The sequence below is a fragment of the Artemia franciscana genome, chromosome 2 (genome assembly GCF_032884065.1).
Source record: "Artemia franciscana chromosome 2, ASM3288406v1, whole genome shotgun sequence".
In the NCBI taxonomy this organism is placed as follows: domain Eukaryota; kingdom Metazoa; phylum Arthropoda; class Branchiopoda; order Anostraca; family Artemiidae; genus Artemia; species Artemia franciscana.
The window spans coordinates 39420801-39434620 of record NC_088864.1 but is presented as its reverse complement, the minus strand read 5'-3'; the positions used below and the strand labels follow the sequence as shown (position 1 = coordinate 39434620).

General features: G+C 35.2%; 1 protein-coding gene across 3 annotated transcripts in view; it reads right to left on the bottom strand.

Annotated features, from left to right (window-relative positions):
* Nucleotides 1-13547, bottom strand: part of LOC136041442 (uncharacterized) — an 89950-nt gene extending 76403 nt beyond the window's left edge. For all 3 annotated transcript variants that reach the window (XM_065726111.1, XM_065726136.1, XM_065726128.1), the window contains exon 1: nt 13450-13547. The gene's annotated coding sequence lies outside the window, so the exon portion shown is untranslated. The remainder of the gene's footprint in view (nt 1-13449) is intronic.
* Nucleotides 13548-13820: the final 273 nt, after the last annotated feature.

Genomic DNA, 13820 nt, shown 5'->3' with positions numbered 1-13820 from the left:
TGAGAAAAATACTAAATTCTTCCTTTGTGTAGATAGTAGCTTTGGGATTCTCAGATATCTCATGTTTCATCGCTTAACTTTCATTAAGGTCCTGTTCTTTTTGGGGGTGTTTAGCCCCGATTACTAAATTACTCAAATGTTCTTGCAATATTAACTTTTGATCAGTATATTTGAAATTAATGAATTTTACATATACAAAATAAGCATAGAATTCAATAATGTTGATAGCTATATTTCTTATAACCACAAACCTAATCCAGAACCTTCTTAAATTTGAGGGACGCTATAACCTCCAAATATTTTGAGGCTACGTTTACACTTAAGTCGAATATATCTTATGTCAATGTTCCAAGACTGATAATCCTCTCTGAAAAAGTGACTTTAAAACATTGTCGACGAAGCCTTACTCTAAAGTGGTTGTAGCCACAGGAGGTTGTAGCCATTACCTAAGGGCAGGAAATTTAGAGAAAAACTGTGATATAATGTTTTATTGAGATTGAATATCTAAATACCCCACACTTAAAGCGGGGAGCTAATATCTCATTCCACTTTTTCTAGAAATGTAGGTGACAGCTTTTAGTCCAAGCTCTAGTAAAACCACCCGATCAACTCTGATTAGCAGGGATGCACACATTAAACACGTTTATGATAGACGAGACAAGGTGGTCGTTAAAAGTTGCCTCTTAATTACCGTTTAATTGTCAACTGCAATTAGCAGTTGACCAAGGCCAACTGCTTCGTCTAAAAGGATGGTTAGAGCGTTTTCCAGTAGCGATTATATTCTCTACCCTCTCTCTTGGGAGCTTTATCTTCGTGTCCCATGGTCTGTCAAAATGAAACATAAAGTTTGTTGTGATCAAAGTTCATACTTAATGATGTTTTGGCATATTTCAGTACTTTTAATTGTCGTTCTTCAACTTTTGTTCATTTTTTTTAATTTAGAAAATTGACAGAAAATATCTTAATAATTGATCGATTACGAGCTATTTTATTTTTCTTCACATTATTATTAACAGCATAAAATGTTCGTATTGTATTTTTGAGCAATGTTGCTATCCACTATTATTTTGCCACTCAGATTTCCAGAAGTCATAGCTTAATATTCAAGTTTTGTCTTCCTATCCCCAACGTCTTATACTTGCTAAATTGCAAGAAGAAATGATGATGCACAAAGGAACCAGGCAATGTCTTATTTGTTTATTATAAACTAATGATGCTTAACAACAAACTCTCACTTGAATATCGAAGTCTTCAGGTGTTACCAAAAGAAGCTATTTCTTCCGAGCTTCCAGACTTCATCTCTAAAAGCTGCTACAGAAGAAATCATGACACTCAACGCAGCTGAACAAGCTTCTTTAATTTAAATCATCATGCTTTATCAAAAGCGTTCCTTAAGAGCTTTGTTTTTTTTCCTTAGTACGTGACTGGAGGTTAGGTCAAGAGGTATTTTTTTTACATATTTGTTTAAAGAGAGAGTAAGGGGTGCAACGAAAAGCAATCGATGAAAAACGGTATTTACAGCTCGTTACTTATTCCTTCATTGTGTCATGTCTAAAGAACATTAATAAGGGATCCGTTGATTCATAGTTACACCATAGGTCAAATCGAGACAGTTGAATAGCGGTGTAAAAGTAGTTTGCAATTTAGAATAGAGTTATAGCGTTTTGTCGGTTGATACAGTGGAATATTTATTGAAACTATTGGTTATATAAACTTATGGTTGAATGAGCAAGAGGACAAGGACCATTTTTGGATTTTCTTTTTTTAAGTATCGATATCGAGTTAAAGCATACAATAATTTGTTGCAGAAGAGAGTACCGGACCTTCAGAAAAAAAAAACAGATAATGAAATAAACCTTTGAATATAGTTTTCAGTGTTAAAGCTTTTTCAGAAAATTGTTTGCACTCTTTGATAAAAAAAAAACAATCAGGATTCAAAACTGTCTACTGGCCCTACAAAAAACTTTGTCTCTCTTAACTTCCAAAGGATGATGAATGTCTATTGTAGGATAGTTAGATAATAACAAACGGTTCAATATGAGATGCCATAGACAACCGCTTGTAACCAGCATTATCGGAGAACGAAAATGGGGACACTTAGGATGTCTCCTAATGTTGTCCTTCACTGGCATCCACTGAGCTCTTGTCAAAGAGGAAGGCTTAGGAAGACACTGAGGAGCAACTAGCAGACTAACTTGTGACTATTGATATACTGGGTGCCTCTGGTGCCACGTGCGAAACTAATGTCTAAGGAACTTCTGGAGCATATGTGTCTGTGGATTCTGCTACAGTTTCATTTACTTTAATACTGAGTATTATTACATTTTACTTACATTATATGTTTTGACCAATTTATATGTTTGGCTGTTTGCAGAGTTAGCTATAAAGTGTAAGTGATAAAAATATACTACCGCACCATTGCGATCAAACATAAGGCAATTTTCTAGTTCTTTTTCTTTATTGATTTGAAAAGTTGTCCAGATTCCATTATGATTTTCTGTGAATATTTCCTATAAGATTTACTGGTAATACATCCTGGCAATTTCTGGTAAGATTATCTGGCAAAGATTTTGTGCAAGAAATACACAACATGTTTTTGACCTTGGCCTATCGGCATTGAAAAACAAGTCTAACGAATTATCAATCCATCTGCTTACAGATGGAGACGAAAGTTTGAAACTTTCATTTCTAAAAGATTCATAAAAAGGGAGGAATCTTGGAACAAAGGGAAGGATATCATAATTCTTCAATGATTTCCTAGTGATGACTATAAAATCTGAAAAAAAATCCGTTGAAAACAAAATCAGTTCTCATCAGCAGCATGACCAACCGTCAAAAAATGATTCCTCTTTTTTACTGTGGCTTTGCCTGGTTTAAGGTGATGTAAAAGAGGCTAGCCCTCTCACTTCAGCCCTCCACTCATTACTTGTAAGTTTTACATATTGCTTTACTAAAAGTATTTTCGAGTGCAAAAAATACAGCCAGCGTCTTATTTACCCGTCACTTTTCAAAATACATCGAACTGCAAATTTCAATTGTTAAAGCAATTGTGCATCAACAAGTCCTTCCATTCTTTTACATGGCAAAACATACTTTTTACCCTAGTTCATTGTTCTTGTGTTTGAGTATTCGTTCCTGAATTGTTTGGGAAATAATTAAAACTTTGGAGTGGCTTGGAGCAGCCCCCTCATTACTCGGAATAGTTTTTAAACGTTTAAAATTTTTATTTCACTCTTTACTTTCGTTTGAAAGACATGTTAAGATTTATAGGGTATTCCAATGCCTTTCCTGGGGACAAGGAGCAAGTTGGTAATATTTTTTTTCTGAAGATGAAGGTGAGTTCACGCCTCAGAGTCGGGGTTGTAACCATTCTTGGCCATTTCTGGGGAGAGTCTTCACACCCAAATATGGATTGAGTGCTTTTCTTTATGTTCGAGTTATTTTTCGTTTTTTTTTCTAATCTAACCGATTAATTTAACTATTGATTTATAACTGCCTATTGAAACCACACATGATTTACAATACTGAGAAAGTGACTCCTTCCCTCCAAAAAATTATACAAACGGGCCTGATTGCAAAAAAAAATCATAATAATGTAAAAGGTGGTTCAGGCTATTTCAGGGGGAGGGTATATTTTGCTAAAAGAAAAGTACAAAAAATCATCCAATTTCCTAATAGTGGAACTTTATGTTATTTTTGTAGATTTACTCTTCCTCAAGGGGGCAGTAGCAAACCTCTAGTTACCTCTTTCTCTTTAATGACTTAAGCCCTGAAATTAATTCACTTACCTTGTAAAAAAAAACACAAACCCCATTATTGCATTGTTGGTGCTGAGATTGTCTATGATGCACTTTAAGTTTCGTGTTAGGCCTACCTGATTTACAAATATCTAAATTCCATAGCTCTTTTATTCTATAAATAATAAAAAACCAGTTTTTTAACTGAAAGTAAGGAGCAACATTAAAACTTAAAACGAACAGAAATTACCCCGTATATGAAAGGGGCTGTTCCCTCTTCAACGCCCTGCTCTTTATGCTAAAGTTTTTACTGTTTTAAAAATTAGAGTTGAGAGAAAGAGTCAAACTTTAGCGCAAAGAGCAGGGCGTTGAAGAGGGAACAGCCCCTTTTTTGCCGTAGCAAAAAACGTGTTTTTTGCCGTAGCAAAAAACAGCAAATTTGCAGTCTCCAGTATTCGTCGTCATTATCTCTAGGATTCGAATTGGCCAGAAGGGATAGCCCACAAATTTCGTTATGAATAAATCACCGATTTAATGTTCGCAGGATTCATGCCTAGTAAATGAAAGATTATAAAGTGAAAGAAACTTATCTTTCCATGAGGGCCGAGCCTCACTAATGTATCCAAGTGAACAATCAGTCCAAACTGTGCAAGGTCAGCCCAACTGCTAATCTTTCTCTACACTAAAAAGTGTAATTAACACGCAGGCAAATTATATCCAATTTTCTCAACACACCACACTTGGCTATCGTATGTAAATTTTCTCAATTGAAAACGCCAAAAATCTGATTGTGTGATAAATTCAAGTATCAGATTGCACAATTTCTGTAGTCACTGAATTAATTCATGGCTAAGGAATCAAGTTCAAACAATTCAAAAGTTCAAACAGGTGTAATCCCTTTGAGAGCTAGTTCAATACTGCAGTATATCAGTATACTGCAGGCATCTCCTTTGAATTAAATTCATTTTTTTTCGGTAATCTAGGTTATAACGTTTTTTTCTGATATTATGAGAAATAGAAACATTCAGATCGAAATAAAGATTTTTAATTTTATGAATGGCTTAAGAATATTAAGTGGAAGCTTTCAGGGCATGATTAGGGGGTACAACTGACGAACAGGCAATATGCGAATACTTCCTTATATGAAATTACTCCGTATATGAAAGGGGCTTTTCATCTTCAACGCCCCGCTCTTTACGCTAATTGACTCTTTCTCTTAACTCTACCTCTTAAAACACTAAAAACCTTTGAGAAAGAGTTTGACTCTTTCTCTTAACTCTACCTCTTAAAACAGTAAAAACCTTTTACTTGAATTTATCACACAATCAGATTTTTGGCGTTTTGAATTGAGAAAATTAGATACGATAGCCAAGTGTGGTGTGTAGAGAAAATTGGATATAATTTGCCTGCGCTTTAATAACACTTTTTACTGTAGAGAAGGATTAGCAGTTTGGCCGACCTCGAACAGTTTGGACTGATTGTTCACTTGGATACATTAGTGAGACTCGGCCCTCACGGAAAGATAAGTTTCTTTCACTTTATAATCTTTCATTTACTAGGCATGAATCCTGCGAACATTAAAATCGGTGATTTATTCCTAGCCAAATTTGCGGGCTATCCCCTCTGGCCAATTCGAATCCTAGAGGTAATGACGACGAATACCGGAGACTGCAAAGTTGCTGTGTTTTGCTACGGCAAAAAACACGTTTTTTGCTACGGCAAAAAAAGGGCTGTTGCCTCTTCAACGCCCTGCTCTTTGCACTAAAGTTTGACTTTTTCTCTCAAAACTAATTTTTAAAACAGTAAAAACTTTAGCGTAAAGAGCAGGGCGTTGAAGAGGGAACAGCCCCTTTCATATACGGGGTAATTTCTATTCGTTTTAAGTTTTAATGTTGCTCCTTACTTTCAGTTAAAAAACTTGTTTTTTTAATTTAATTTCTGAACGTTTTTTAGTTAATCCATGTTTTGATTTCGGCTCTCCGCAGATGAATAATTAAAGTGAAATTTGCATATTTATTTATTTGGCTAAATGGCTTTCCCATAGTTTTGATCGAATGATTTTGAGAAAAAAGGAGGGGGAGGAGGCCCAATTGCCCTCCAATTTTTTGGGTACTTAAAAAGGCAACTAGAACTTTTGGTTTTTACGAACGTTTTCATTAGTGAAAGATATATGTAACTTACGAATTAGCTTACGTAACAAACTTCTATTTTCGTACGTTTTTATTATGTATATGAGAAGGCTCACCCACTCGTCAATACCTCACTCTTTACACTAAAGCTTAAATTTTGTCCCCTGAATCACAAAGGCCGTGGAATAAATAATTGAAATTACTAAAAATGCTTTAGCGTAAAGACTGAGGTATTAGGAGGAGGTGAACCCCTTGCATGCGTAATATTTTCTGTTCGTTTTAATTTTTAATGCTACTCCTTTCTTTCAGTTGAAAAAACTTTTGGATATTTATTTTTTCATTGTTTTATTTTAAATAATACTTAAAATGCTGCGCCCCCTTTATGGAAATCTTCTTCCCCCATGACAAATTCCTCCATGGAAAGTATCCCCCACATAACCCCCTCTTCTCAACCCCCCTCCCAACTAAAAAATCCTCCTGAAAACGTCTGTACAGTCCCCAAAAACCATTACTATATGCAAACACTGGTCAAAATTTGTAACTTGCAGCCCCTCCCACAGGGACTGTGGGGGAATAAGTAGTCCCCAAAGACATAGTTATAAGGTTTTTCGACTATGTTGAATAAAATGGCTATCTCAGAATTTTGATTCGACGACTTTGGGAAAAAATTAGCGTGGGAGGGGGCCTAGGTGCCCTCCAATTTTTTTTGGTCACTTAAACAGGGCACTAGAACTTTTCATTCCCGTTCGAATGAACCTTCTCGCAAAATACTAGGACCACTGGGTCGATGCGATCACCCTTGGAAAAAAAACATATAAACACGCATCCGTGATTTGTCTTCTGGCAAAAAATGCAAAATTCCACATTTTTGTAGATAGGAGCTTAGAACTTGTACAGTAGGGTTCTCTGATACGCTGAATCTGATGGTGTGATTTTCGTTAAGATTCTATGATTTTAGGGGGTGTTTCCTCCTATTTTCTAAAATAGGGCAAATTTTCTCAGGTTTGTAACTTCTGATGGGTAGGATTAAACTTGATGAAGCTTATATATTTGAAATCAGCATTAAAATGTGAATCTTGTGATGTAACTATTGGTATCAAAATTCCGTTTTTTAGAGTTTTGGTTACTATTGAGCCGGGTCGCTCCTTACTACAGTTCGTTACCACGAACTGTTTGATTTCAGTAGCATTCATTCAGTGAACATCTCTGCGTACTTGGAGAGTTTACCTATGTGAAAAACAAGTTTCTGGCTATATTTAACTAACGTATTTGAACTGGTTTGCTGTTTATTACAATGTTATAACACATTGTCATTAATTAAGTTGAAACAACACATTGTTATTTATTGACTATTTTGTGGTTTACTGGATAGCAACTTTGGATATAAGAGTACGGAAGAAATTTTTAGCAAGTCTGAAATTTGATACTTGACTTCTTATTTTTCTTAAGTTGAGTTAGCCAGTTCTGTAGTTTAAAATGAGCCAGTTCAAGAAAGGGGACTTGGCGTTGGCAAAATTCAGAAATTACCCACTTTGGCCAGTAAGAATTGTAGACGTTAATACCCAATTAAAAAAAGTACCATAATTACAAATATGTTATAAAAAGTTACAAAAAAAAGTTACAAATACTACAAAATTACAAAACCTGATTTACAAATATTTAAATTCCATAGCTCTTCTTGTCGCACAAGCGATTAGAAGTGCTTGTAACTGAATCTTATTTTTCAGTTTGATTTTTAACTGATATATTTTTTATATTCAAAAAGGATGAACATTTAAGTAGCTATTTTTCAGCATTAAAAACAAAAAAAATCAAAAACTAATTTAGGATGGTAGCTAACATGCAAAGCCAACATTTTCAGCTTTGGAATGGCTAACCAAATTTTTGGAAAAACAAGTTTCAGAAAATGAGTATGAGCTCGAGAGAAAGTGTAACCTTTTTTAAGGTGTGCAAACAAAACCTTGTCTGAATCAACAAGTTTCTAAGATTTATTTTTTAACTGCTTTCCCTAAAAAAAAAATCCCAGAGCTTGAATATAGGACTCTTATATTTGCTCGATTTCTTGATTAAGAGCAAATTATTCCCGTTTGCAAACTCCAAAGTTTTCTAGTCTTTGTGGAATGTAAGTGTCAACAATCGTATATCCTGTATTCGTAATTTCCGAATTCCCAAAGACCATGGAATTCTAAACATGAAACATCTGTAAGACTGCCACTGCATGATCTGATTTATTTTAGTGCGAAAGTTATGGCATAGAATAAGAGATTGATATATATTTGAAAGTTATGTTTTTCCCATGCATTAATAAATCGAATAATGATAAATATACGCTGTGGGTATTTCCTAAAGTCTATAAACTAGCCCATTCATTACTAGGTCATTTTCAGAATCAAAGGCTCAGAAACCAAGGCACGAAGATTAAAAACTTATTTATGATCATTTATGTTCTTTAACGCTATGCACAGTACGGAGCAACATACCCTGAGATGTATAGAGGAATCCACTTCAAGAGGTGGAGCAGTCTAAAAAATTGCATTTTTCACCAAATCTTTCGAGCTCTGCATGAGAGATGCTTCAAGTTGATATTGAGGGAGGAAAGCGCAACCTCTAACCTCACTCCTCAAGTGAAAAGTAATTCCCGAGGAAATACTGTTCCTATCATGAATTTTTAATTTTGTAATTTTGAAAACTCGCAATAAGATCTTGGAATTAAAAAAAAAGGCAAGGCAGAAGCCTCATTCTTAATTCTGATTACTCTGAATGATATGCAAAACTACTACTACTACTACTAATAATAACTCACTGCAGCACCAAGCCGCCTGAGGCCAACACAGCCACGCACGCTCCTCCTCCAACCTAATCTATTTAAAGCCTCCCTCTTTACACCCTCCCAGGAAGTTCTCATTTCCTTTAAATCTTTATTTATGACATCCTCCCAACCCAGACAAGGACGACCTGCTTTCCGTGTAGCCCTAGACGGTTGGCCAAAAAGGACAATCTTCGGTAATCTGCAAAATTACCGAATGCAAAAGGAGGATATTAAGGGAAATAATTAGTGATTCTCAAATGAAAGTAAAGAGCAGCACTGAAACTTGAAAGGAACCGATGTCACTTTTATATTATCGATGCTGCTGTCGCCTCAACCTTCGTCCTTTTACGCTACATTTTGACCTTTTCTTCTGTACTTCGAAGACGGATGTTCAAACGTGAGAGCAGTGTGATAAAAGTTTAGTCTATTTTGTATTGCAATGCTTAGAGATAAGAAGGGCTTAATTATTAATACTTGCGATGAACAACTAAATTTTCAAACCAAATACTTCGAGAGAAAATCGGTAAATAATAAACAAGCAAACCGGCTGTGTTCGTAGGACACTAGTGAAACTTGAGCATAAAGAGAAGATTATTCAAGGGGGCGGTAGCCTTCGTTATATTAAGGATATTTTCTATTCGTTTTTCGGTTGCAATTCTACTTTTTATTTTCATTTGGAAAGACTCGACTCAATTGTAATCAAAATTCTAAAAAAAAGAAATTTTGTAATAAAAATTGGCTTTTTATACTTATTCTGAATCTATAGGATTCTTGAAGTTTATTGTTAGTCATCAAAGCCTAAGGGCCTGAGAAAATATGCCTGATGTTCAAAGAAAAGGGGGAAACACCCCAAAAGGTCAAGATATCATAATGAAAATTGTACCATCAATTTTACGATGTTAGAGAGCTTTACTGTAGAAGTTTCAATCTCTCATCTTAAAAAAGTGAAACTTCATATTTTTTGCCTAAAGAAACATCACGGATGCGTGTGTTTTTTTTCCAGGGGTTATCATATTGAACCAAAATTCCTTGAATATTGGGAAAGGGCTCGGTATATCTGAAATAAAATGTTTAAGTCCCCTTCTTATGTGGCCAAAAATATCAAAAGCAACTAACCTCCCTCCCAAGGCCTCCTTTTACCCAAAATCTTCCATTCAAAATTTTGAAATAGCCATTTTGTTCAGCAGAGTTGTAAAGCCCAATAACTATGCCTTCGGGGATAACATGAACTCTCATAGCCCGTGAGGAAAGGGCTGTAAGTCTTGAAATTTGCCATTGAACCCCTGGTATTGGGAAATGACTCATTACATGTAAAATTAAAAGTTCTAGTGCCATTTTTATTTGACCAAAAAGATCAAAAGGCAACTAACCTCCCTCCCACGCCCTACTTTTACCCAAACTAAATTAAAAGGAAAAATGACTCATTATATCTGAAATTAAGAGTTCTAGTGCCCTTTCATGCAACCAAAAAGATCAAAAGGGAACTAACACTCCCACGCCCTCTTTTTACCCAAAGTCTTCCGACCAAAATTTTTAAATAGCCATTTTGTTCAGCATAGTTGAAAACAGGAATAACTATGTCTTCGGGGATAGCATGGCCCCTCAGAGCCAGTGGGGAATGGGCAGCAAGTTGTGAAAAGTTGCCCGCAGCTTAAGTATAGAATTTGTTATTGGGAAGAATAAAGATATTGTCCGCGGAGGGGAGAACTTTCTGTTTTGTAGGATTGATTTTCCGAGGGGAGAAACTTCTATGAGGAGGGAACTTTCCAGGGAAGTTTCCAGGGGTGACCTTTCCAGGGAAAATCTTGTTATTGAGAATTTGCCAGAGTTCATATTGTTTGTCTTACTATCTCTTTGCCAATTCAATTTTACAAGTGGAGATGTTCTGGGGGAGTATCCAGGGGATAATTTTTAGCAGGGTTGAAATTTTCTGGCTAGTGGAAGATTATCCACGGGAGAGATTTCCGCGAGGGAATTTTTCCCGGGGAAATATTTTGACCAGGGATTACAACAATTAAAAGAACTTCAAAAGAAAACCAAAAGTTTGAAACTTAAAAGAAATCGTTGTTTGAACTCGGACTTGATTTAATAATGTCTTTTTAAGACATGAAAAAAACTTTAAGTTCAGTTCAAACATGAAAAATTGCCGAAATTTTAAAATTAGTTTTTTTTTTTTTAGATAAAATCAACTCGCTACGTTGAACGCAATTTGTGAAAACAACCAGTTGTACAGTGTGAGTAGGAAGGCCCAAAAAACGAAAATTTGCAATTATTATAAATGATGATTCTTGGAACAACCTGACTTATCAAACATGATAGGTCCGAGAGAACGGTCCGAACATATTAAATTTACAACGGGAGAAAATCAACAACCTGGACCATTACATGAGACAAGACCAATTAGAGCATCCAAAGCAAAGGGTATTGCTAAATTTTCTGAAGTAATGAAAATCCAAAATGCAGAAGAAAGACAAACGTGGTTTAAGATATACAACAGCGAGTATCAAAACGTGTCGAAATCGAAAATGAACAGCAAAGACACACATGGTTAGAAGACAAGCAACACCGAGTATCTGAGCCAGTCAAAAATGAAAATGAAGAACAAAGACATGGGCGGTTAGAAGATGTGCGAAAACAAGAATTAGAGCGAGTCAAAAATGAAAATGAAGTTCAAAGACACACATGGTTAGAAGACAAGCGACAACAAGAATCTGAGGGAATCAAAAATGAAAATGAAGAGCAAAGACACACACGGGTAGAAGACATGGGTGAATATCAACAACCTGGAAAACGAGAATCAAAACGTGTCACAATTGGAAATGACAGCGATGATGATTGGGTTTGGGATTTTGACATGGATAAGGTGCCCAAAATATAATAATGCCCAAAAGATAAGCCGAGGCAAAACGAACAAAACAAATTAATTTCAGTTTTGAATTAAAATCGAATAGTTGTAGGCATAATCCCACAGTTAATTGTAGAAAAAGCCAAGGCAGATAGTCAGGATTATGTTAGTTCATTTGCTAATAGATAAGGTTATCTATTATCCGTCCATGCGCCATTCTTAGGGAAGAAAAATTAAGGTATATAGTCATAAAACTAAGATAGTCATAGAACCTATAGTTTTCCAAGTGCCGAATCAATTGTCAAATGAGACAAGACCCAAAAAATCAAAGGTTACAAGAGTTATAAATGATATAACCCGTTGGAAGAAAAAGAAATTTTTGTCCAATCATCTGAACAATTAACAAATCTACAATCTGTACCATTATCTGAGACTAGACCAATAAGGGCAGTTTAGCAAAGGCCGTTGGCAAGTGGTCTGAAGTAATAAAAATCCAAAATGAAGAAGAAAGAAAAACAGAGTTAGAAGATCATCGACAGCGAGAATGAAAACGTTTCAAAATTGATAATGATAGCGATGATAACTGAATTTGAGATTTTGACAAATTCAACGATGAGATTTTGATAAGATCAAAGATGCCTACCATACCTTATTTTAAAAAAAAAGGTTCGGTGATATGTATTTCATGTACATATTTCATAAGATATAACTCATTTGGAGGTTGTTACTTACAACGAAAACCGATATATGCAAGCTTACCACTTGCCAAGTGTGGGGGCCCGTATCAAAATCGACTAGGCTACATAGTTTTTTTCTAATAACTGGCATATTGACATTTCTGGCCACTAAAAACTATCTAAAAAGGTCACAACTTTAAGGAAGAATTTGTATTTTTCCCATAATGGTTGTATCTAACCTATGGTGATAGTAAGACACGAAGGAGAGGCTCACATTGCCTGTGGTTACAAGATAACCTGACAATGAAAACCAATTAAAAAAAAGTCTGTCGCGTAGCAATGACAGGGCCTGGCCTCGAAATTGGCTACGTAGTTATTCTCTTCTTAAAACTGGCATATTGATATTTCTGGACACAAAAACGATCTAAGTAGGTCACAACTTTAAAATAGAATTTGTGTTTTTCCCATAATGGTTGTATCTAACCTATGGTGATACTAAGACACGAAGGAGAGGCTCACATTGCCTGTGGTTACAAGATAACCTGACAATGAAAACCAATAAAAAAAAAGTCTGTCGCGTAGCAATGACAGGGCCTGGCCTCAAAATTGGCTACATGGGTATTCTCTTTTTAAAACTGGCATATTGATATTTCTGGACACAAAAACGATCTAAGTAGGTCACAACTTTAAGATACAATTTGTATTTTTCTCATAATGGTTGTATCTAACCTATGGTAACACCAAGACATCAAGAAAAGACTCAAATTGTCTGCGGTTAGAAGACAAGCGACAATGGGAATCCCTCCCATGTAATATATATATATATATATATATATATATATATATATATATATATATATATATATATATATATATATATATTGTATATATGTATATATATATATATATATATATATATATATATATATATATATATATATATATATATATATATATGTGTGTGTGTGTGTGTGTGTGTGTGTGTGTGTGTGTGTATGTAAATTGTGTATATCGTGTGTGTGGGTGTACACTTGTGTATATATATGTACGTGAAGTGTATGTTTATTGGTGCACAGTTTTTCATGTGCCCAAAAATTAGAACAAACGGCTGGGGATGTTATGTGATGGTATATTATAAGCACAGAAAAGGATTATTTTCTCAAAGTACTTGATTTAACTAACTTCTTAATTTTCAAGTAGTTAAGCTTTCAAAATATCGTATTTCTAAACAAGTAAATCTCTGGGAACATACCCTCTCGTGCTCTGTTCATCTAAACCAAGAGTATCCACGCACAATTTTCGCCTTTTAAAGGCATATTGTGTTGATATTAGACTTTCTAAATCACCACTGAGCACCTGGAGAAATTTCTACCTGGAGAAAGGGATGCTGCGCATCAGGAAACTTCCAGCCGAGAAAACTAATTGACAAACGATATTTCTAGACAATTTTGGACTATATCGGGTTAATAGCTCTTAGAAATATACACGGGACTTTTAGACATTTTCAAGATAAACAGTTACATGGCTTGACATTAAAGGGAGACCTTGGAGAACTATTAAATTTCGCCTTGATATTGCTCGTAAGCTATTAATCTTAAGGTTCCTTCAACGCTTTATCGTTTA